The sequence below is a fragment of the Octopus sinensis genome, linkage group LG20, assembly GCF_006345805.1.
Source record: "Octopus sinensis linkage group LG20, ASM634580v1, whole genome shotgun sequence".
Classification (NCBI taxonomy): Eukaryota; Metazoa; Mollusca; class Cephalopoda; order Octopoda; family Octopodidae; genus Octopus; species Octopus sinensis.
The window spans coordinates 16,591,103-16,618,104 of NC_043016.1; the positions used below are offsets into that span (position 1 = coordinate 16,591,103).

The 27,002-nt window shown below is 39.8% G+C and overlaps 1 long non-coding RNA gene across 1 annotated transcript in view; it reads right to left on the bottom strand.

Moving 5' to 3' along the window:
• Positions 1-24,989, bottom strand: part of LOC115222569 — a 34,337-nt gene extending 9,348 nt beyond the window's left edge. Inside the window, exons 1-3 of the long non-coding RNA XR_003882733.2 lie at positions 24,786-24,989; positions 9,759-10,024; positions 6,911-7,053 (exon numbers count right to left, since the gene is read on the bottom strand). This is a non-coding gene — a long non-coding RNA (uncharacterized LOC115222569). The remainder of the gene's footprint in view (positions 1-6,910; positions 7,054-9,758; positions 10,025-24,785) is intronic.
• Positions 24,990-27,002: the final 2,013 nt, after the last annotated feature.

Consider the following 27,002-nt stretch of genomic DNA (forward strand, 5'->3'; position numbering starts at 1 on the left):
TTTGTAAAAGAGAGCAAAGCTACAGGAAACCAAAAGATGAATGATCACAATAAGCAGTCAGCTACCATACCCTAGTTGTTACCACTCCCAGTGTAGGATTCCTCACCATCCAGCTGACAGGCACAGCCGTAAGATGCATTAAGAATCTATAGCAATTGGAAGGGCATGACCCAACTGAAATCAACATTAACAACTATGTGACATGAGGGCTAAGGAGAAATGAAAGTGTTACCTCTGGAGTTTGCAAATGACCACTATACTGATATATAACTGGACAGAATAAATTTACAATCTATGAATGTCTTTGAATAACCATTCACTCATCTGGGAAGGCCAAAGTGTTACACTGTTGTACCATTGAATTAGAAATAATGCCCAACTTATATACTCGGGTAACCCTACAGCTACCAAGAGCACAACTATATTCGTTTTTGCTTAGATAAAATTGTTTTTTGCTTAGACAAAATTGTGGGTGTTAAGTCCCCATGGAGGGGTCTTTCTAACTTGTAAGAAGATGAAATTTTATAAATATTACTTCATTTGTGTCTAATATCTATGGTTAAAATTTCATCAACAGCAAAAATATATGAATTGTCATGGGGGTTATGGCCCTTATGCATATAGAATGTAATTTCCAAATTTCATAAAGACCCATTCAGTACTTTTGACCTAGTTATGGATCATAAAAGAAATGACTAAAATATCGGAGTTAAGGCTCCCATTAGGGTGTTTTATATACATATATATATCATCATCATCGTTTAGCATCCGTTTAAACGATGATGATGAAATATAGAGAGAGAGAGATAGATAGATAGATAGATAGATATAGATATATACACACATGATGATGATATATATAAATATATATATATAGAGAGAGATAGATAGATAGATAGATATAGATATATACACACACACACACATACAAAGATAATTTGATAGTTATAACTGAGTGGGAAAACAAAAATATGAGACACAGCCTAGTGCTTTTTTTATGTTGATAAGCCTGGTACTTATTCTATTAGTTTGTTCTTGTGAAACCAGTAAGTTATGTGGATGTAAATAAGTGAACAGCAGTTGTGAAGCAGTGATGAGGGAGAAACACAAAGACACACACATAGACTTACATATATACATACATATATATATATATACAATTGATTTGTTCCCTGTCTACAAAATCTATATATATTGTTGTTGGCATCCTTTTTGTCTCGGGAGACAATGGAGTTGCACATAAAATAATCTAGTCAGGCTTTTACATTTCATGTCCTAATACATCTCCTGCTGTGGCTGTGTAGTCCTATCCTGGACAAACACTCCCTCTGGCAGGTGCCGCAAATGTAGCAAAGGCTTTGCCTGGCTGGTTGTAATGTCATAATTTCTTGTTGATGTCTTTTCTTGTCTTTCCATTTCTCCTCTCTCTCTCTCTCTCTGTCGCTCCTTTGTGTTCCCTCTTTTACGGTACGTCGCCAATCTCCATGGTTGTTGGCAACTGCTTCCCAGTTGGTAATATTGATGTTGCAGGCATTCATGTCCCTTTTACAAACATCCTTGTATCATAAGAACGGTCTTTCCACAGATCTAGTGCCCCTAGCAAGTTCTCCGTTCAGTATGTCCTTGGGGATTCTGCTATCTTCCATACGGCTAACATGTCCAAGCCATCTCATACGTCTTTGTGTGAGGAGTGCAAACATGCTTGGTACTCTTGCTTGCTTGAGGACATCTTTGTTGGGGACATGATTCTGCCATTTGAAGTGAAGGATTTTCCGGAGGCAGCGCAGGTGAAAGATATTTAGGCAACGCTCTTGTGTATGGCGTCCAAGTATAACTTCCATACAGTAGAGTGCTAAGTACACATGCCTGGTAAATCTTCGTTTTTGTGGTCTTGGTCAGCTTATTTTTGTCCCATGCCCGTTTGGAGAGTCGGGCCATCACAGCCTTGCCAATGCATGTATTGAGCTCAGCATCAAGGGATAGGTTGTAGGTGACGGTAGAGCCAAGATAGGTAAACTTCTCCATCTCCTGTAGTCTGTGGTCTCCAATATGTATGTTTGGGATGTCTGATGTAGCCTGACCTATGATGTTGGTCTTCTTGAGGCTGATAACTAAGCCAAAGTTCTTCTGTGTGTGATACCAGAGCGGCATCATCAACAAATAGCATCTCCTTGATCACGACGCTTCTGATTTTGGTCTTGGCACGCAGATGCGAGAGTTTGAACAGTTTCCCATCACTTCTACTGTGCAGAAACACTCCATCATCTGATGTCTCAAAGGCATGTGACAGCAGCAGCGAGAAGATGCCAAATAATGTAGGAGCAAGAACACAACCTTGCTTTACCCCATTTTTTATTTGGAAGGCAGCTGATGTTGAACCATTGTGCTGTATGAAAGATTTGATGATCCTCAGCAGCTTTGATGGACATCCGATGTTTTGGAGCAGGATGAAGAGGCATTTTCTACTTACCAAATCAAAGGCCTTTGTCAGATCAATGAAGGCCATATATAATGGCATTTTCTGCTCTCTGGACTTCTCCTGAAGTTGGCGTATGGAGAATATCATGTCAATAGTTGATCTGCTTCTTCTAAACCCACACTGCGATTCTGGATAAATTCGAGAAGCAAGCAGTTGTAGCCTGGACAGGATAATGCGAGCAAAGGCCTTTCCAACAATGCTTAGAGAGATATCCACGGTAATTGTTACAATCACCATGGTCACCTTTGTTTTTGTAAAGCGTAATGATGTTAGCATCCCGCATATCCTGAGGGACTGTACCCTCTTCCCAGCACTGACACAGAAGCTCATGAAGGTGCCGAAGCAGGTGTGTTTTGCCGGTTTTGATTATCTCTAAGGGGATGCCGTCTTTTCCTGGAGCCTTGTTACTTGCTGGGATGAATAGCCTTGGTGAGCTCTGCTATAGATGGCAGACTCTCAAGTTCGCACATGATTGCCAAGATCTTGACACCCTCGATTGCAGCCTCAGCTACCGTGGTCTCTGTGAGTAGTGATCCTGGTAGTACTCCACCCATCTACCCATCTGCTTGCTTTGGTTCTTGATGAGATCTCCAGTAGTTGATTTCAGAGGGGCTGACTTGGATGCAGATGGACCGAGGGCCTTCTTCAAACCGGCATACATCCCACGGGTGTTGCCACTGTCAGCTGCTGACTGGATACTCTGACAGATTTCCTGCCAATACCTGTTTGCACAGCGCCTGGCAGTCAGTTGGGTTTTATTTCTTGCCTTTCTGAGTTCTTCGACTGACTTTGTAGAAGAATCACTCTTGTATAGCATCAGAGCAGCACGCTTTGCTTCAATAACTGTTTCCAGCTCTGAGAGCCCAGCACTGAACCAATCTGGGTTTTGCCTTTCTCTCATGCCGAAAGTATCTATTGATGTGATATACAAAGCTTTCCTGATATAATTCCACCTACTTTCAGCAGAGGAGTTTGGGCAGCTACTGAGGGCAACTTTGATAGAAACAGCAAAACATTGTCGCAGTGTAGGGTCCAAGGTTCTGGCAGTGTTAATGCTTGGTCGGCCTGTTTTCTTGGAGTGATGGACTTTTTTAGGCAGAATCCTCACCCTGCTTCTTATTAGTGAATGATCTCTGTCACAATCCGTGCTGTGGTAACTACGATTGATTTGTTTCAGTTCCTGTCAACGAAATCCATATCTATATATATATATATATATATATATATGCATACACACACACACAAAGATGAATTGATAGATACAACTGAGTGGGCAAATAAAAATATGAGACATGGCCTTTTTTTATATTTTGATAAGCCTGGTACTTATTCAATCAGTTTCTTCTTGTGAAACCAGTAAGTTATGGGGATGTAAATAAACGAACACCAGTTGTGAAGCAGCGATAAGGGAGAAACACAAAGACACACACATAGACTTGTATATATATACATACATATATATACAATTGATTTCTTTCAGTTTCTCTCTACAAAATCCACTGACAAGGCTTTGGTTGGTCTGAGGCTGGAGCAGAAGACACATGCCAAGTTACCACACAGTGGGACTGAACTAAGGACCATGTGTTTTGGAACCAAGTTTGTTACCACACAGCCACACCTGCACGTGTGTGTGTGTGTGTGTGTGTGTGTGAGTGTGTGTGTGTGTGTATGGGTGTATATATGTATGCATATATATATGTATGCATATATATATGTGTATATATATATATGTGTACATACTACATGTACATCTATCAACCCGTGCTAGCACGGAAAACGGACGTTAAACGATGATGATGATGATGATGATATACATATACATCTAGACAAACATGTATACACATATATGTATATCTTTAGAAATACATCTATACATATACAGCTATACATGTACATGTATACATATACACCTATATATATACATATATCATCATCATCATCATCATCGTTTAGCGTCCACTTTCCATGCTAGCATGGGTTGGACGGTTCAACTGGGGTCTGTGAAGCCGGAAGGCTGCATCAGGCTCAGTCTGATCTGGTAGTGTTTTTACGGCTGGATGCCCTTCCTAACGCCAACCACTCCGTGAGTGTAGTGGGTGCTTTTTACGTGCCACCCGCACAGGTGCCAGATGGAGCTGGCAAAGCTCCGTTTGGCATCTGTGTGGGTGGCACGTAAAAAATGTATATATATATATATATGTATGTATATATATATATATATATATATATACAATAAATCTCTGAACGAGGTATAGACAGTAACTGCACGACAATGTGAAGTATATATACATCCATTTATATACATGTATATATATAGTACAATGTAAGATAGGGGTTATAGGGATAACCCACTAAGGAGCAGTTTATTTGTATTATTTTTATTGTATTATTAATTTGCATATTGATGTATATTGTTTTGTTCGATTTTGATGTTCCCATTTGTATAATTAATAAATAATATGAAATTGTAAATCTGTAGGTTGATGATCAAAATGAATTTGTTCCTCCATTTTCTTATTTGTATATATATATATATACATACAATAGAGATATGTTTTTGTTTCACTTTTAACACGTAAGACTGAAATAGTGGAGAAGATATGATATTGCTGTGGGCTTGCCCTAGGCGAGAAGTTAAAAAATTTTTTGCCCATGACACTCCATGGACCCTAAGTAAGGCATGTGTAAAATTTGAATGAAGTTGGTTGTGTAGTTCTCAAGTCTTAGGGATTCACACAGACAGACAGACACACATTCTCACTTTTATATATATAGACGAGAGAAATAGTAATAGGAAAGAACGGAGTGATTATGAATAGTGTTGCAAATATTATTTGGCTTGAAATGAATTCTGTCGTATTTATAAGAAAGCAGACAGCTAGAAGGATGAAGGTATCAGTGGTGGTATAGTGGTGTGGGGTCGTTTGAATTGTCCATACGCTATGAAGGTTAGAGGTGAAGTGGATGACAATATACTTCACTTGATAAGGTAGCATGTGGTAAATATCTGTTACCATCTTCCATTGTCTCGTAGTGAGAAGTAAGTTTTATATCCCTGTGTTGGGAATGAAATGAGAATGAGATGTAAGGCAACAATGTTTTTGAGATTCCGGTTCGAATGTAAGGCAGGTTTGAAAGTGTTCCCAACAGTTATTAGTTGTAGTGGTAGAGTGTTTATGCCGAATATGTACGTATGCATGTATATATATATATGTATGTATGCCTGTATATATATATATGTATGTATGCCTGTATATATATATATGTATGTATGCCTCTATATATATATATGTATGTATGCCTCTATATATATATATGTATGTATGCCTGTAGATATATATATATGTATGTATGCCTGTATATATATATATGTATGTATGCCTGTATATATATATATGTATGTATGCCTGTATATATATATATGTATGTATGCCTGTATATATATATATGTATGTATGCCTGTATATATGTACAAAATCCACTGAGAAGGCTTTGGTTGGTCTGAGGCTACAGCAGAAGACACATGCCAAGTCACCACACAGTGGGACTGAACCCAGGACCATGTGTTTTGGAACGTAGTTTGTTACCACACAGCCACACCTGCCCCTATGTATGTGTGTGTGTGCGTATGTGTGTATGGTTGGATATATTATGCATGTATATATGTGTACATATTACATGTACATCTTTATATATATATATACATCTACACATAAAATACAAAATACAAAGTTATATCTTGATATCGCTAGTGATAACAATACTCAAAATATATAACAGACTGGAATTGTTAGCCCGTCTCTTGCAATTCCGATCAATTGGATCTTGTCCTCCCTCTTGTATAGAAGTGTGGCTACAATCCAGCCTACCTCTACTTCTGGGGGACATTTTAAATTTTTATCCGGGACGTCCTACGTACCAGATATAAAGGTAAAAATAAAATATTTCCACTTTGCAAGGTTCGAGTCGAGTACTCCCTTACATGCTCCGTTGACTCGAACCTTGCTTCTATTGTGGCTAATTTACCACCTCTGGTTAGATATCTTTCATAGTATTGTGTCCCTGTTTGGGGAAATTGACAATATTTTCACCATTTACACGGAAGTATTTTTGTTAAAATGTCTTCGATAGGAGAAAGTCCAAAAATGAATTTCGCTGCAGCTGTCAGATTCTAGCCACACTTCTATACAAGAGGGAGGACAAGATACAATTGATCGGAATTACAAGAGACGGGCTAACAATTCCAGTCTGTTATATATTTTGAGTATTGTTATCACTAGTGATATCAAGATATAACTTTGTATTTTGCATTTTATGTATAGATGTATATATATAGATGTACATGTAATATGTACACATATATACATGCACTAACACTATGACCCGGCAACGACGGGTCTTTAATGCTAGTATAGAATAAATATTACAAACCCGAATTCTTTCTCTGGCTGCTGTATGACTTTGTTTTCTAGCAATGAGGAACTGTCTCAGAGAAAAGAACATCAGTCCTAGAGATAAGGCAATCAGAAGAGGACCCATCATGGAAGCACGGGCCCCGAAGATTTTATTGAAGCCTACAAGAAATCAGAATAATTTTCAGTTAGTTACTTTCATGGCCCTAATCCAAAACAGAATTTAATAGGTGCATATTTGAAGAAATTACAGAGAGGTCAGTAAAATGATTTTAATGTCTACAGGAATTACAATTTAAAGGGCATGTTTGGAACACAAGCAAAGATTATTTACATTATTTACATTACTTACATTTGACGGATATTTGTCCTCATCTTGTTTGTTGTTAACACAACCTTTCGACTGATATACCCTCCAGCCTTCTTCAGGTGTCTTGGGGAAATTTCAAACCTGCGTCTCATTCCTAATGTATTTTTCGAAATTATTATTATTACTCAGTTCAATATTTAAGAGATGAGGAATTATGTACATTATTTACAATTGATGGATATTTGTCAACATCTTGTTTGTTGTTAACACAACGTTTCGGCTGATATAGCCTCCTGCCTTCATCAGGTGTCTTGGGGAAATTTCGAACCTGGGTTCTCATTCCTAAGGTATTTTTTGATGTTATTACTATTGTTGAGGTCACTGCTTGGCATCGAACTCAGAATCTTGGGGTTAGTAGCCTGCGCTCTTAACCACTACGCCATATGCCTGTGTGTAATTATGGAATGAATTTTAGGGCTTATAAATCTAATATTTTCCTAATACCAGTTCCCATATGCTGCTCATATCTGCACTCGGTCTGCTTAGGAGGTTGTTGTGTCCTAGCATATGTGCTGTTTCTTTTAGTTTTTGTATTTTCCATGGTGTTTTCTATATAATAACATTGAAGAATATCTTATGAATGAGAACCCAGATTCGAAATTTCCCCAAGACACCTGATGAAGGCTGGAGGGTATATCAGCCGAAACGTTGTGTTAACAACAAACAAGATGAGGATGAATATCCATCAATTGTAAATAATGTACATAAATCCTCATCTCTTAAATATAGAACTGTACAAGCAGAGATTGTTATATAAATTCATGATGGAATATTTATACACCAAAATCTTACAATACTGTTCCTGCTGCTGAGATCCCCTTCGGTCATGACTGACCATGGGATCGCACCTAGAAAGTTACCCTCCCAGGCATGAGTCTCGGCAAGGTTGTTTATGGAAGACCAGCAGTCGCCCATGCCTTCCAGCCTCCCCTCTTCATGTCACCGATGTTATCCAAGGGAAAGGCAAAGGGGCCGATGCAGCTTGGCACCTGTGATGTTGCAACTCATTTCTACTGCTGAGTGAACTGGAGCAAAGTGAAGAAATAAAGTGTCTTGCTCAAGAACATAACATGCACCCTGGTCCGGAATTCGAACTCACAACCTCACGATTGTAAGCTCGATGCTCTAACCACTGAGCCATGTGCCTTCACATATTGTTGCTATAATACTGAGAAAAACAATACTCAAGCGAGGGCATTGCCAGTGCCTCTGGACTGGATCCCGTGCCAGTGGCAAGTAAAAAGCACCATTCGATAGTGATTGTTAACAGCAACAGAAGCCAGTCAAGGCGGCTCTAGCAGTTTCAGATAGTGCTTTTGACATCCCACCGGTACAGGGGCCAGAGGAGGCTGGAAACGGCCACGATCAGTTGGTGCTTTTTATGTGCCACCAGCACAGAGGCCAGAGGAGACTGGCAGCAGCCACGATCTGTTGGTGCTTTTTACATGCCACTGGCAGAGGGGCCAGAAGGCGCTGGTAATGGCAACAATCAGATGGTGCATTTTATGTGCCACCGGCATGGAAGCCATTCAAGGCGGCACTGGTATCGGCTATGTTTGGATGGTGCTTTTTACATGCCACTGGCACAGGGGCAAGAGGAGGCTGGCATTTGCCATGTTCAAATAGTGCTTTTTATGTGCTACCAACACAGAAGCCAGTCAAGGCGGTGCTGGCATCGGCCACATTCGAATGGTGCATTTTACATGCCACCGGTACAGGTATCATAACTACAATTTCCATTTGATATTTATTTTGATGTTGATGTACTTGACTCAATAGGTCTCCTCAAGCACAGCAGGTCACCCTGCGATCCAAGGTAACTACAGTAGGTCACCCTATGATTCAAGGTAAGTACAGTAGGTCACCCTACGATCCAAGGTAAAACACAGCAGGTCGCCCTATGCTTCAAGGAAAGTACAGCAGGTCGTTTCAACCAATTAATATCAAATAAAAGATTTTGAAAATTAAAGGTGTCAGATTTTCAAGGTATGTTTGAATGGGCTGGGACTGGTTATGCGAAACTAGTGTAGGATACAATCGTGAACTCACTTTATTTGCCAGGCCTTCGCAGTCACAGCAGGTTGCCCTACGATCCAGGGTAAAAAGAATATATTTAAATAAGAACAATGGCTGCAGGGTGGTCAATGTCAAATATATGTTGAGAGCTCACTGCCCAGCATTAAGGTGGCGAGCTGGTAGAAATGTTAGCACGCAAGGCGAAATACTTAGTGGTATTTCGTTTGCCGTTATGTTCTGAGTTCAAATTCCGCCGAGGTTGACTTTGCCTTTCATCCTTTCTGGGTCAATAAATTAAGTACCAGTTACGCACTGGGGTCGATGTAATCGACTTAATCCCTTTGTCTGTCCTTGTTTGTCCCCTCTATGTTTAGCCCCTTGTGGGCAATAAAGAAATTAGAAATGCTGGGCAGAGTATGTAATTGGACAGGGTTGAGGGGGGAAAAAATTTTCAAATAATAATTAAGAAAATCTGGCTTACTCATCCATGTTAAAAGTCCGCCAATGGTCAACATTATTCCGGCCACAGTGCTGAAGAGAACGCCTCGTCGAAATGGTTCTTTACCGGGAATAATGGACGAAGAAGCAAAATATGTGCGCAGTGCATTTGGGCGTCGAACTCTCTGCACCATGTGGATATTAGCCGAATGGAACATGGTATTGCTTGAGATGGCTGGTCAATAAGGTTGTGCTGCTGCTGCTGCTGCTAACCAGACATCAGCAGAATTAAACGGGAATTAGTTTGACCTGTAAATGAAAAGATAACAAGAGATAATATTGTAGAATAACAAAGATTAGATATTAAATCAAAATCCATATATATATATGCATCATTTTTATAATTACTTCCGCCAAGGAAGGAGGTCGTGTTTTCATTGTCGTTGGTTTGTCCGTCTGTCTGTCTGTGTGCAACACAACTCAAAAAGTTGTAAACAATATTTGACGAAACTTGCAGGAGAGGTTAATAATGACACGGGAAACAGATAATGAAAGTTTGGTAGTGATCCGTGAATTTTTATGGATTCTAGAAGGATTTTTACGTCTGTCTGCAAAATATCTCTGAAAATAGTATTTGATAAAACTTGCAGGAAAAGTTGTTAATGACACAGGGAACAGATAATGAAGTTTTGGTAGTGATCCAGTCATTTTTATGGATTTTAGAAGGAATTTTCATTTGTTATATATCCTTTACATGAAGGATTACTATTACATTCTTTGATTATCTCCCTTGAAAAGACATTCATCTTTCCACGTAACCTATGGTGGTGTTGTAGTTTCCAAATTTTATTTTTATTTCTCTATTAGTAATTTTACTCGCGCATCTATCTTAAAATGAGCTTCACGGAAGTCAGCATTCTCCAAGTTCTTTTCTACTTCTGTATTACATACCATAAATCTTCGAGAATAATCCGCCCTTGAGTATAATACGCAGGGGATTTTTAGGGGGCTGTACTTCTGAAAAACTTAAACCTTGTGTATAATACACACCCCTTCTCTAACTTGAGTTGTGCGTAATTAAGCCAGCAGTATCAAGTCGAACAAACACTTCCACGCATGCATAATACAATAATGGTGATGTTCTTAACTGTTATATGGGAATGTAAATATGTTTGCAAATTGTTTTTGTTACATGTTATTCTGTGTTCTGAACACTTTTATTTTAATAAATGTTGCTTACTGCAAGCTATGGATGATTCTTTTATGACTTCATTGCTTTCAGGCTTAGCTAAAGGTATTTTTGTGCCCTGCACCACAAAATGTGTCTGAATAAACATTGCCAGACAGCAAATAGAGACTCGGACATTGCTTAGAAAATATTTTTCATTTTTAACCCCGTATATAGTACACACTAGGGATTTTGAATACGGATTATACTCAAAGATTTACAGTCCGTGAGATCTATTAATCTTTACTTTTTTCTCACTATGTATATATATATATATATATATATATATATACATATATAGGTGTAGGAGTGGCTGTGTGGTAAGTAGCTTGTATACCAACCACATGGTTCCATGTTCAGTCCCACTGCGTGGCACCTTGGGCAAGTGTCTTCTCCTATAGCCTCAGGCCGACCAAAGCCTTGTCAGTGGATTTGGTAGATGGAACTGAAAGAAGCCCCTCGTATATAGTATTATATGTATACATGTGTATATGTTTGTGTGTCTGTGTTTGTCCCCCCAACATCACTTGACAACCAATGCTGGTGTGTCTACGTCCCTGTAACTTAGCAGATCAGGAAAAGAGACCGATAGAATAAGTACTAGGCTTACAAAGAATAAGTCCTGGGGTTGATTTGATCGACTAAAAGCGGTGCTCCTGCATGGCCGCAGTCAAAATGACTGAAACAAGTATAAGAGTAAAGAGTAAAGTGTAACCATGTCAGAGACAAAAAATTCAGCACAACCGTCAGATTTTCAAAGGCGTCGTATTGTTGGGCAATCTGAGGTTGGCCTTAGCCAGTGAATAATTGACGAAAATTTTTGAATTCTTCTTGCTACTGTTAATAGAATTATAGTGCAATTCAAAAGCCAAGGAGAAGAATCAATAGATTCTCATCCAAGCTGACCTGGGCCCTTGGAAAGGAGGCTTTGCTGTTTGAAGGAAATTGTGGAAAACGAACCCCGTTCGAAGGCTTATGACATTGCAAAACAGCTAGAAGCTAGTCCAAGAACGTGTGTTATATATCTGCTTAAGCTTGGGTATTATAGACGAGTAGCTAGAAGAAAACCTCTCCTTCAACCAATTAATATCAAATAAAAGATTTCGAAAATTAAAAGTCTATTTACTTCCTGCATGTCTGTGTAAACTCACACACATAAACAGCTCCCGCTGCCCTAATTTTTCTTAATCCATTGGTTTTCAATTATTGATGTAAATATCATATTAAATCTTGTCTAAATTGTTAATCATAATCTTTCTAACATACAGAATCACACACCATTAATCCTTGAATACACAATGCACGAAGGCCACATATATTCACACAATATTATCATTATTATCATTTTTAGATCAGTTTTTGTTTCATATATACATGGATTACACAAGAATTCTGAAAGAGACCATATTGCCATTAGCTGCAGTCCTGTGACAGCACCTTTCAGAGTTCTACCATCTTGAGATCACATTTTATGCATCTGTAAAGGCAGAAATTTATTTGTGAACATTATTATTACGAGTTGGAGTCAGCAGTCGTGACGATAAGAGTTTTGTTGGTATAATTGCATACTGTAGGATGTGAAAGATGGGAAAGATGCATTGAAGTTTTAAGGAAATATTTATTTACCGTTACGTTACAAATATCTTGTCTCGATGGGCAGGTTTTGATACATCCAAAAGCATGCAAAGTAAAGTTTGTGTTTGTGTCCTCTTCATTGTTTAGTAGTAAACACAGAGAGAGATAGAATGATGTTGTAAGAGAACAGAATTAGAGCTAGAGAGAATTGTAGAGTGTTGTCTGACAGTTGCTGGCAGTAAACTTCATTTCTCCCTCTGACCAATGTTGGTCAGCCAGACCACGTTGAGTCATCACAGAGTGGTGACTAACTGATTTTTGCTTGAGATGTGCTTGCTTTTATTAAGATCCAGAAGGATAGATATATCATTGAGAACAATAGATTTAGTTGGTGGTCTTGTTATCTCTATTCTAGCTTTTGGTGAAGTAGAAGAGGTTAGAAAGGGTCAAGTGGTGAAGGCATTATTTCGGCCTAGCTAAAGGCATCTGGAAAATGTAAAACTGCTGTCAGAGAAAAACCATTGTTCCACCGTGGGAACAGTTCTGTTGCAGTGTTAATTTAAATTTGGCTGTGGTGGATCGAATCCACTTCAAGCATGCAAGATTCACTACACATCTATTATTTAATTTTCCTCTCAGCTCCTTCACACTCCATAATTTATTCATATTGATATTAAACAACCAGCAAAGCATATGTATCTTATTTCATTTCTACATGCAATATTATGCTTTCTACACATAATATCCAAGAATTCGCCCTTCATTTTCAAGTCGAAATCTGTTGCCAGCTGATCTGAAAAATGGTCTTTGACCTTCTCCTGTTTAAACAGTGAATAAGTGAAATTGTTAGGGTGACAGGTATGGTGGGTTGTACTATTTACATTATTTACAATTGACGGATATTTGTCCTCATCTTGTTTGTTGTTAACACGTTTCGGCTGATATATCCTTCAGCCTTCATCAGGTGTCTTGGGGAAATTTTGAACCTGGGTTCTCATTCCTAAGGTATTTTGCAATGTTAGTATTATTATTCAGTTCTATATTTAAGAGATGAGGAATTATGTATGTTATTTACATTATTTACATCCCATCAAGTAGCTGAAGGCAGACCTGTGGCTAAAACACACAGGACCCATAGACATCTGTCACATCAGGCCTACCTTCCAGTGCATGGATAAGTCCTAATATCACATGAACAATGATCCCATAGTTAACAATTAAATAACTTCTGATGGCACCTCTGTTTTGGATAACAACATCGATGATGGTAGTGGTGAGGCCCCAACTCAGGAGTTTTGGTGAAAATGAAGTTAGAATTTATTCACAATTAACCCCTTAGTAGATTATCCCGAGATTACTCATGCATTGCAAATGTATCTTTTTTAGAGCCAGACAAGTATACTCGGTCAAAATTAACTTTTAATTTTAGTACTCAAACGAGTTTATTCGTTTTGTGTCGTTTCATTTTTGAGCAATCACGAATTTACTCGCGTTGTTTAAAAAAAAAAGTATTTTATCATTTGATGGATTTGGCTATCTGGAATAATTATGTTTTGTATAAAGCATCCTTGGAAACTTCAGCTTCTGTTATGAAACTGCTGAAATTTAGAATGCAAATAATCACCAAGATTATTGAAAAATATAGGCCCTTATTGCCTCCCACGAAACCAGGAAAACCATCATCAATCAGATTTGCCCCAGCTGGTCACTTTCCCATGGAAATACCACCAAGTGATAAAAAAAAGAACCCTTCAAGACAGTGTGCAAAATGCGCAGAGAAGAGAGAAGCTAAAGGAAAGAAGATTCAAAGAGAAAGCAGATACATGTGTGATGTCTGCAAGATAACTTTGTGTGTAACTCCTTGTTTTCAAAATTATCATTCTAAATAAACTGTATATCTCATTTTTTAAAAATTTTCCTTTCATTTAAAAGCAAAACATCTTAGAAAGAAATCAAAGATCGTTAAGTTATATGTACTTTTTCAATGTCCGAGTAAACTCGCTTAAATCCAAATGAGTAAAAGTACATTTTAATTTCTATAATAAAAAATAAAGGGAACAAGATAAAAAACTTTTTTTTTGTAATTAACACAGGGTATATCGTTAAAAAAGGAAATAAATAAATATGCTCTGAAATGAAACGCCATGTCAAAATAATTGATCCATTAAGGGGTTAATCTCATCGCTACTGTGGCCTGGGGCTTTAGTTCTTGTCACGGGCTTCAGGCATGTGTCAGGTAGCAGAAGACAGACCTGTGGTTAAAAAACACAGGACTTTAAGGTCAGCTGCTGGCCCATAGACATCAGGCCTGCCCTCTAGTGTATGGACATGTCCTAATATCACATGAACAATGATCCCATGGTTTAACAATTAAATAACCTCTGAGGGCACCTCTGTTTTGGATAACGCCATCGATGATGGTGGCGGTGGTGTTGATGGTGGCGGTGGTGTTGATGGTGGTGGTGGTGTTGATGGTGGCGGTGGTGTTGATGGTGGTGGTGGTGTTGATGGTGGCGGTGGTGTTGATGGTGAAGATGATGACAACGGGTTATGATTATGCTGAAAATATAAATCACAATGTCCCTGATAACTGTAAGGACCAAAATTATAATGATGACAGCAGAAATGATTATAATGAGAGGTCTCGGTCGTTCATCATTGCCTCTGTGAGGCCCAATGTTCGAAGAATGACTGTCGAACGTTGGGCCTCACAGAGGCAATGTCAAAAGACCGAGACCTTTGCAGATACGCTGTGACTGCGAAGACCCAACAAATGAAGGGAGTTCATGGCTGTATCCTACACCAGCTTCACATAACCAGCCCCAGCCCATTCAAAGTACCTTCGATTGCAGATGGCCTGCTGTGCTTATCTTGGATCGTAGGGCAACCTGCTGTGCTTGAGGAGACCTACTGAGTCAAGTACATCAACATCAAAATAAAAATCAAATGGAAATTGTAGTTGTGATACCCGTGCCGGTGGCATGTAAAAAGAACCATCCGAATGTGGCCGATGCCAGTGCCGCATTGACTGGCTTCCATAAAAAGCATTAACCGATCGTGTCTGATGCCAGCCTCCACTGGCCCCTGTGCTGGTGGCACGTAAAAAGCACACACTACACTCTCGCAGTGGTTGGCATTAGGAAGGGCATCCAGCTGTAGAAACACTGCCAGATCAGACTGGAGCCTGGTGCAACCTCCTGTCTTGCCAGACCCCGGTCGAACCGTCCAACCCATGCTAGCATGGAAAATGGATGTTAAACAAAAATGATGATGATGATGATGATGATGATGATGATGAGATCAATAGTGATGATGATGGTTTTGGAAATATTGGTAGTAATGATAAAAATGTACGCGTGTGTGTACATTTTACTTGTCTCGGTTATTTGACTGTGGCAATGCTGGAGCACCACCTTTAGTCGAGCAAATCAACCCCAGGACTTATTCTTTGTAAGCTTAGTACTTATTCTATCAGTCTCTTTTGCTGAACCACTAGGTTACGGGGACGTAAACACACCAGCATCAGTTGTCATGCAATGTTGGGGGGACAAACACAGACATACAAACATACACACACACATACATGTGTATATATATATATATATATATATATTTGGTGAAATAGAAAGATGAATAATCTTGTTGCAGATTAAGAATGCAATAAAAGGATTTCTGTTCAATCTTCGTTCAACTCCATTTCTTCAATTCACTAATTATATATATACATATATATGATGGGCTTCTTTCAGTTTCCATCTACCAAATCTACTCACAAGGCTTTGGTTGGCCTGAACCCGGAACCATGTGGTTGGTAAGAAAGCTACTAACCACACAGCCACTCCGATGCCTATATATATACATATATATATATATGACGGGCTTCTTTCAGTTTCCGTCTACAAAATCCACTCGTAAGGATTTGGTCGGCCCAAAGCTATAGTAGAAGACACTTGCCCAAGGTTCCACGCAGTGGGACTGAACTTGGAACCGTGTGGTTGGTAAGCAAGCTATTTACCACACACCCACTCATATAACTATATATATATATATATATATATCCATTCATCTATTGTGTGTGTGTGATGAAGGTAGAATGCAAATCCTTTGACTGACATTTTAACTTCTTGCCTTGAAGGCAACACTGGTTTTGCTACCTACTGGCTGGATTTAAAACCAACAGATCTTTCTTAATTACTGTACGTGGTGAGTGCATGCGTGTGTGTGTATGAGCGAGAGTGTGTATGTGTTTGTGTGTGTGTGTGGAAAAAGAGAGAGAAACAGAGATAAAAAGATGTGTTAATTATACAAAATCATTTGAAGTGTGCTGTATCTATTTATAAAATAATAATATGGATTTTCCTACTAACATTTCATACCTGTGTATCTACCTTTTTCTTTTTACACATGTAGGCACGGGAGTGGCTGTGTGGTAAGTAGCTTGCTTAACAACCACATGGTTCCGGGTTCAGTCCCATGCGGGGCACCTTGGGCAAGTGTCTTCTGCTATAGCCTTGGGCCGACCAAAGCCTTGTGAGTGGATTTGGTAGACGGAGACTGAAAGAAGCCCGTTGTATATATATATATGTATGTATGTATGTATGTATGTATGTATGCATGTATGTATGTATGTATATGTTTGTGTGTCTGTGTTTGTCCCCCCAACATCGCTTGACAAGTGATGCTGGTGTGTTTACGTCCCCGTAACTTAACGGTTTGGCAAAAAGAGTCCAATAGAATAACTATTAGGCTTATAAAGAATAACTCCTGGGAAACTCAAAAAAGCCCATCATATATATATATATAGGTGTAGGAGTGGCTGTGTAGTAAGTAGCTTGCTTACGAACCATATGGTTCCGGGTTCAGTCCTACTGCATGGCACTTTGGGCAAGTGTCTTCTACTATAGCCTCGGGCCGAACAAAGCCTTGTGAGTGGATTTGGTAGACGGAAACTGAAAGAAGCCCGTCGTATATATATATATATATGTATGTGTATGAATATGTTTCTGTGTCTTTGTTTGATCCCCAATATTGCTTGACAACCGATGCTTGTGTGTTTGTGTCCCCATAACCTAGCAGTTCGGCAAAAAGAGACAATAGAATAAGTACTGGGCTTACAAAGAATAAGTCCTGGGGTCGATTTGCTCGACTAAAGGCATTGCTCCTGCATGGCCACAGTCAAATGACTGAAACAAGTAAAGGAGTAAAAGAGATGTGTATTTATTTAGCATGGACATAATTGGTACACACGCGCACACATACACACACACCATATTCAGGTTTGACAACTGTTATGTTTCCCTTCTTTCAGAAATAGTCAATGACATTGAAGAGCATAAAAATTCACGTTGTAGCTGAGAAAAAGTTGGAAGCCATCTGAATATTGGAAAAGAGTTACTGAAGCACAACCTACAAACATTAGGCCTCACGGAGGCAATGACTAGTGACTGAGACCTTTGGAAATATGCTGTGCTTGACAAGACCTGGCAAGCCAAGTGAGACCTTAACCCGTGACCTACAACAGTGTAAGTGCTCTGAGGGAGATGTTGGACCTTAGAAGCATCAGATGTGGTGTGCAAGAGAGACGACTGTGCTGGTATGGTCATATGTTACGTGTGGATGAGGACAGCTGTGTGAAAAAGTGCTACACCCTAGCAGTTGAGGGATCCTGTGGAATAGACAGACCCAGGAAGACCTGGGATGAGGTGGTGAAGCATGACCTTCAAACATTAGGCCTCACCAAGGCAATCATTAGTGACTGAGACCTTTGGAAATATGCTGTGCTTGAGAAAACCCGGCAAGTCAAGTGAGACCATAACCTCATGGCCTATTCCATGGGTGTAACCAGCCCACTTATGTGATCACAGACGATAAGTAGCCTAGTCCAGTATGTATAAATAGCAGACGTGATAGCTAGTCGCAGAAGTGCCACGTAGGGTGACCCGGAGTCGTTAGTAGGGCATTGAGTTCTGTTGAGTTGAGTTGCCGGATGTGAGAGTTCGGTCGTTGAGTAGAGGCACATAATTGGTGAAGGCCTGCCATCCAAATGTGCAATGTGACCTATACATACATACATCTCTTCGGAGAGCACCTTCGGTGATGACTGACAATGGAATTGCACCTAGAAAGTTACCCTCCTGGCACAAGTCCTACCCTCTCCACACCACCAGTGTTATCCAAGGGAAAGGCAAAGGGGCCAATATAGCTTGGCACCTGTGACGTCACAACTCATTTCTACAGCTGAGTGAACTGAAGCAACATGAAATAAAGCATCTTGCTCAAGAACATAACATGCAGCCCGGTCTGGGATTCGAACTCACAATCTCACGATCATAAGTGAATCATGGGCTGTGACTGCTGAGGACATGCGTAAGCTAGCAAGCAATGAAGCCAGTATGATCCGACGGATGTGTAATGTCAGTGTGCATACTCAACAGAGTGTAGGTACCTTCAGAGAAAAGTTGAACCTAAGAAGCATCAGATGTGGTGTGCAAGCGAGACGACTGCGCTGGTATGGCCATGTGGCGAGAATGGATGAGGATAGCTGTGTGAGAAAGTGCCACACTCTAGCGGTTGAGGGAACCTGTGAGGAAGACCTGGGATGAAGTGGTGAAGCACAACATTCGAACTTTAGGCCTCACCAAGGAAATGACTAGTGACCGAGACCTTTGGAAATATGCTGTGCTTAAGAAGACCCGGCAAGCCAAATGAGACCATAACCTTGTGGTCTGTGCCAGGGGCGTAACCATCCCACTTATGCATACCTTTTCCTTCTTTGGACACTAAACTCTGCTTGCGAAAACCTGTTGAGGCAAGTGAAATCGAAATAGAAATCAAAGTGAAATTCGATGACGTGCACGAGCACCATACGAGTGTGATCGTTGACAGAGCGGCTAACTGGCACATAAAAGACACCATTCGAGTGTGATCGTTACCAGCTTCACCTTACTAGCTTCCGTGCCGGTGGCATGTAGGAGGCACCATTCGAGCGGGATCATTACCAGCATTGCCTTACTGGCACCTGTGCCGTTGGCATGTGTAAAAAAAAAAAAAAATTTGAGCAAGGTCATTGCCAGTGCCACCTGACTGGCCCCCGTGCTGGTGGCATGTAAAAGCACACACTACACTCTTGGAGTGGTTGGCGTTAGGAAGGGCATCCAGCTGTAGAAACTCTGCCAGATCAGACTGGAGACTGGTGCAGCCATCTGGTTCGGCAGCCAACAGTCAAACTGTCCAACCCATGCTAGCATGGAAAGCGGACGTTAATCGATGATGATGATAATGATGATGATATATATACACACATATATGATGATATATATATACACACTTATATGATAATATATATACACACACATATATATATATACGACGGGCTTCTTTCAGTTTCCATCCACCACAATCCACTCACAAGGCTTTGGTTGGCCTGAGGCTATAGTAGAAGATACTTGCCCAAGGTGCCACGCAATGGGACTGAACCCGGAACCATGTGGTTGGGAAGCAAGCTACTTACCACACAGCCACTCCAGCGCCTATACATACATTATGTAAAAACAATATTCATTAAAGAAAAAAACAGAATGAACAAATGAGCTACAAAACACTCACCTTTCTTCGCCCTTTCTCCATTATCTTTTCAGCCACACCCTACACACACATAACAGAAATACTAACACATGATAAGCCTCTTAGTATAATGATTTATAGACATTATTAATAGTGAAGACAAACAGACACACTCAAAAAAGCATACCCCTGTATAAAGATAATTATTTGTTCAATATCTGTATGATTGTAGTACACCACATATATACACACAAGATATAAACTGGAACTATAGGCGCAGGAGTGGCTGTGTGGTTAGTAGCTTGCTTACCAACCACATGGTTCCGGGTTCAATCCCACTGCGTGACACCTTGGGCAAGTGTCTTCTACTATAGCCTTGGACCCAACCAAAGCCTTGTGAGTGGATTTGGTAGACGGAAACTGAAAGAAGCCCATCGTATATATGTATATATAGGCGTAGGAGTGGCTGTGTGGTAAGTAGCTTGCTTACCAACCACATGGTTCCGGGTTCAGTCCCACTGCCTGGCACCTTGGGCAAGTGTCTTCTACTATAGCCTTGGACCCAACCAAAGCCTTGTGAGTGGATTTGGTAGACGGAAACTGAAAGAAGCCCATCGTATATATGTATATATAGGCGTAGGAGTGGCTGTGTGGTAAGTAGCTTGCTTACCAACCACATGGTTCCGGGTTCAGTCCCACTGCGTGGCACCTTGGGCAAGTGTCTTCTACTATAGCCTCGGGCCAACCAAAGCCTTGTGATTGGATTTGGTAGGCGGAAACTGAAAGAAGCCTGTCGCATATATATATATATGTGTGTGTGTGTGTATGACTGTGTGTGTGGGTGTGTATATATACACACAGGATTGGTTGTGTGGTAAGTAGCTTGCTTACCAACCTCACGGTTCCGTGTTCAGTCCCACTATGTGGCACTTTGGGCAAGTTTCTTCTATTATAGCCATCTGGTTCACAAAAGCACCCACTACACTCTTGGGGTGGTTGGTGTTAGGAAGGGCATCCAGCTGTAGAAACTCTGCCAGATCAGATTGGAGCCTGGTGCAGCCATCTGGTTTGCCAGTCCTTGCACCACGGGTCCACCAAATCCTCTTTTATTGTTTTATTCAGTATATTCATTTCTAAATTTATCCATCTCACACATACCGAAGTATATAGCATGCACCGCGCCCCATAATAAATACCTACAGCATGCACATACAAATAGAACCCTCCACACATACGCACACATGCAGACATACACACATATGCATACATACATATATGCAGACCTATATACACCCAATCACACACGTCCTCACACACTCATAGACATAGATGGCCACATTGAAACTCGTATGTGCACACAAAAACACACGCATGTGGCAACACCAATGCACTGGCATTGAAAGAAAGAAAGAAAGATAGATAGATAGATAGATAGATAGATAGATAGAAATAAAGAGAGATAGAAAGATAGATAGATAGATAAATAGATAGATAGATAGATAGGTAGTTAGATAGAGGTAGATATATAGATCGATAGATACATAGATATACAGATAGACAGACAGATAGACTGATAGACAGACAGACACACAGACACACAGATAGATAGATTTCTTTATTGGCCACACAGGGCTAGTCACAGAGGGGACAATTTCAATGTAGAGTTTTTCTTTTCTGTTCGAGGTGAAAACAAAGGGAAAAAATAGGGACAACGATCAAAAGGGATCGAAATCGTTGGGGATATATGCAAAAAATTTGGAAATAGTACAAAAAGTTCCCAAGAAATGGGGAGGTTTATCTGTGGAAAGAAAAACCTACGAAAAGACCACAGTAACCTCGGGCAATTACGTCACATATTAACAAATTTATTTACAAATAAGTAACTCTCTTTTAAATTTTTACGGTTCAAAGGATCATGCTCAAGGTGGCTTCATCATTCATAGGTGCCATCCTTGCTATATTTACCCATCTTTTTTTTAAACAGTCGCTAGACAAAACTTGCCTCTCTACTCTCACTTTCCTCTTCAAGTGATACTTGAAAAAGTTGATGAGAGATTGACCAGAGAGGAAAGTGTTTGTCTCTAATCCTTTCAGGTGCGTCTACTAGATACATTCTTTCGCCATAGCCACAAGTATTATGAAAATAGCTCTTCCTTCCTGTTTGAAGGAAGGAGGTGTGACAATATTGACGATAGACTCAGCTGATAAACCGACTCGTTCCACACGTGACAGCAGTCGTTCGACATAAGCCCACAGGTCGGAAATTGTTGGACACTGCACGAGTGCGTGCAGAACGGTTTCGTCGCTCTGACCGCATCTCGGGCAGGTCGGCCCCGTGTCTCTCGAACAATGTCTATAGCGCTTCTCGATAGCACTGCCAGGCCAGGGATCTCTGGAAATTGTCCATACGTCCCGGCCCGAAAGTTGTTTTGAACAGGCGAGTCAGGTATTCTTCGTCGACGCCCAGGTATGCCCCGAGATCGTCATCGTACCTTCCCTCCACAGGTTTGCCCCGTAGCTTAATGCCCGAAACAAGTAAAACGAACAAACAAGCATACATACATACATACATACTTACTTACTTACTTACATACATACATACATACATACACACACCCATATACATACATACATACACACACACATACATACACACACACACATACATAAATACATACATACATACATACATACAAACACATACATACATACATACATACATTTCGCTTAATGGTAGACTCTCGCGTCCGAGGAAGACGGTTCTGCAACTTCTTGCTGAGCAAACTGTACAGATGATGTGTTTGCGTTGATCAAATGCTTGTGCTGCACATAAGCGCACACCCTCCATCAGATATATACTCACACTATAACTGCACAGGTTCACGGTGTGCCAAATGCCAATGTCGAAATGTTCGCAGAGTAAGATGAGATGAAGTGTTTTGCTGAAGAACACAACGCAACGCCCAGCTCGAGAATCGAACATGCGATTTCGCTATCGCCTGTGCAAATCCCCTAACAACGCCCACACACATTACACACACACACACAAACGCACATACACAAACGCACACACACACACACACAAACGCACACACACACACACACACACTAACACAAATATTTACTGTTTGGGTTTATGTTACAATAAAACCAATTTTACTCTACTTAGGATTATACAATACATTTGTTTGAGCAGAAATTTATTGTACTTTAAGAAGTAAAATATTGACAGTGGCTTCAAATTTTCGGTTAGCCATCATTGGATTGTCTGATGATGGCTTAGCTGGACCTCGGTGTATCTACCAATGCTATACATACCACAGACAGACAGAGAGATAAACACAGTCACGCAAACACTCAGATATTTATAGTTAATTATTTACGTAAAAAACAAAAAACGAAAAAGAAAACCCAGCTAAAGCGGAATGTTTGCACGAAAGAAGAAAACAAAATCTTAGGTATTTAGCATCTTAGTGATGCTAGCGTCGTTTTCCAGCATCCCAGTTACTGATAACTGATGGCATCTCTCTCTCTTTCTCTCACTCTCTCTCTCTGCATCATACACCCATACACCCATTGCATATCTACACATACACACATATAAATATATATATTTATTTATATATATTAAAAGCATTCATATTATACATAAATACTTCACGTTACGAGGAACTCTTAAAGTCAAAACTAATTATGGTAGTGTTAACTTTAAGCGTCCCTCGTAGCGCGAAGCATTTATGTATAGTAATTCTTTTGATACTCTTTACTCTTTTCTTCTCTGTGTCTGTGTGTTCGTGCTTGTTCTTCTCTGTGTCTGTGTGTGCGTCGCTTGTTCTTCTCTGTGTCTGTGTGTGTGGCTTGTGTGCTTGTTCTCTGTGTCTGTGTGTGCGTGCTGGTTCTTCTCTGTGTGCGTTTGCGTTCTTATTCTTTTCTGTGTGTGCGTGTGCGTGCTTGTTTTCTGCTGTGTTTGTGTGTGCGTGGCTTGTTCGTATCTGTGTGTGTGCGTGTGTGCACGCACTTGTTCTTGTGTGTGTGTGTGTGCTTGCACGCGCACACACAGACACGAACAACCCCGAAGTGAATAGTCGAGTTGTCACGGAAACAGTCGAGTGTTTATTTTGGTGTTCTCGATCGAATGAATGCCATGCTTCGACATAACTCGACAATTCACTTCGGATATCTCCGTGACAGCTGCTGAAATCAACGAAGCACATGGTTCCGGGTTCATTCCCACTGCGTGCCACCTTGGGCAAGTGTCTTTTACTACAGCCTCGGACCTCATTATATCTATTTTAGCCGTCGTCACGGAGAAGATCCGAAGTGAATTGTCGAGTTATAGCGAAGATATCCGAACGGAAATGTTAAATGTTGTCGAGGTATGTGGAAGGAATGCCGTAGTAGTCTTACAAAGAATAAGTCCTGGGGTCGATTTGCTCGACTAAAGGCGGTGCTCTAGCATGGCCGCTGTGAAATGACTGCAACAAGTAAGCGAATAAACGAACAGAAGGTTTATAATTATTAATGAGACAGGCAGAGAACCTGATAAGCATTAGGCGTTCATGTTTAATTAAATATGCGTGTGTGCGTGAGAGAGAGAGAGAGAGAGAGAGAGAGAGAAAAGGACAGAGAAAGAGAGAGGAGGAGGAGGCGGAGGGATGAAAAGCGAAAGTAGAAATCGACCATTACCGATCGGAATATACTTACATCTTCTGTTGTAAATAAATACACAAGCTGGCGTAGTGTAAGGTACCAAGTCTTCTTGGCCGAAGAAGCAAGAGCGGGTCCTTCTCTGGGTGTTCCGAGGCCCGAAAGACCCATTATTATTATTTTTTTTTGGCCCCAGCCCAGGCAGATCCGACAACACACCAACACTAACTGACACACGTAGTAGCTATTTTTACTCATCCCCCACTCTAAACATCCGCCTCCAACCCACATTCACTCACACACACACACACACACATAGATAATCTTACGTAAATTAACAATAATAATTAATTAATAAATTACAACAATTATTTATTAATTATTATTATTATTATTATTATCATTATTATTATTATTGTTGTTGTTGTTGTTGTTGCTGTTGTTATTTCAGAGAGAGAACGAAAGACGAAAATAGAATTTTTTAAAAAGTTAAACAGGAGTGGCTGTGTGGTAAGTAGCATGCTTACCAACCACATGGTTCCGGGTTCAGTTCCACTGCTGACCAAAGCCTTGTGAGTAGATTTGGTAGACGGAAACTGAAAAGAAGCCCGTCGTGTAGATAGATATATATATGTATATAAAAGAAGCCCGTCGTGTAGATAGATATATATATGATAGATAGATATATATATGTATGTATGTATATATATATATACCGTTGGCGATTTTTTTTTCTCTGTCTTCCCTTCTCTGGATCTTTCTTTCTCCTATGTTTCCGACGAGGAGCTCCGCTCGAAACGTTAAACCCTCCTTCTTTCCTTCTTTCCTGAGCGTCCAACAATAATACTATATTTGTTCCACGCCTCGCGTTGTTGTGTTTTTTTTTTTTGTGCTTTCTTGTTTGGATTAACTTTATATATATATATATATATATATATGTATGTATGTATATATGTACATATATATATATATATATATATATGTATGTATGTATGTATGTATGTATGTATATATATATGTATATATATATATATATATATATATATATATTATATATATATGTATGTATATATGTACATATATATATATATATAATATATATATATATGTATGTATGTATGTATGTATATATATATGTATATATGTATATATATATATATATATATATATATGTATATATAGGCAGGCGCAGGAGTGGCTGTGTGGTAAGTGGCTTTCTTACCAACCATATGGTTCTGGGTTCAGTCCCACTGCATGGCACCTTGGGCAAGTGTCTTCTACTATATCCTCGAGCTGAGGGTTTTAAGGTTAGGGTTTTAGGATTAGTGTGGGGAAAAAGTCAAAATTGAAAAAGTTGGTGGAGAAAGGGTGGAAAAAAGTTTCACAATGCTGATTTTCTTTGCCAAAGAAAATTTTTTAAATAAACAAATTTAGGAGAAAATAGGGGTGGGGGATGGGCGGAAGTCTTTCCCAAAAAGGAAATTTTAAACAGTTACATTTTATGTAATGAAATAGTATATTCTTGATTATAGCATATAACTGGTCAGTTTCCGTCTACCAAATCCACTCGCAAGGCATTGGTCGGCCCATGGCTATAGTAGAAGACACTTGCCCAAGGTTCCACGCAGTGGGTTGTACCCGGAACCATGTGGTTGGTAAGCAAGTCACTTACTACACAGCCACTCATGTGCCTATATATATATTCATTTCCAAAATAAATTATTATTATTATCAGCCATTATTATTATTATTATAAATAAATTATTACCAATCATTATATTATTATAAATAATGTTATATAAATAAATTATTCACTAAGCTGGCAGAATCGTTAGCAAGCTGGACAAAATGCTTAGCGGTGTTTTGCCCGTTGCTGCATTCTGAGTTCAAATTCCGCCAAGGTTGAATTTGCTTTTTATCCTTTCGGGGTCAATAAATTGATTATCAGTGAAACACTGGGGTCGATGTAATCAACTACGTCCCTCCCCCTAATTTCAGGCCGAGTGCCTTTAGTAGAAAGGATTATTATTACTGTTATTAGCAGTCATTATTATTATTATAAATAATATTATATAAATTATATATTATTTTTTATTTATGTGCCATTTTCAAGCCTAGCCAGGCTCATGGGCCCAGTTTCCCGGTTTCTGTGGCGTATGTTCCCCCCAGCTGGACAGGACGCAAGTCCATCGCAGCATTACCCAAGAAATGGGGAAAAAGTTGAGGTGAAAGAGTACAAGAGGGGTTGCCACCATCCCCTGCTGGAGCCTCGTG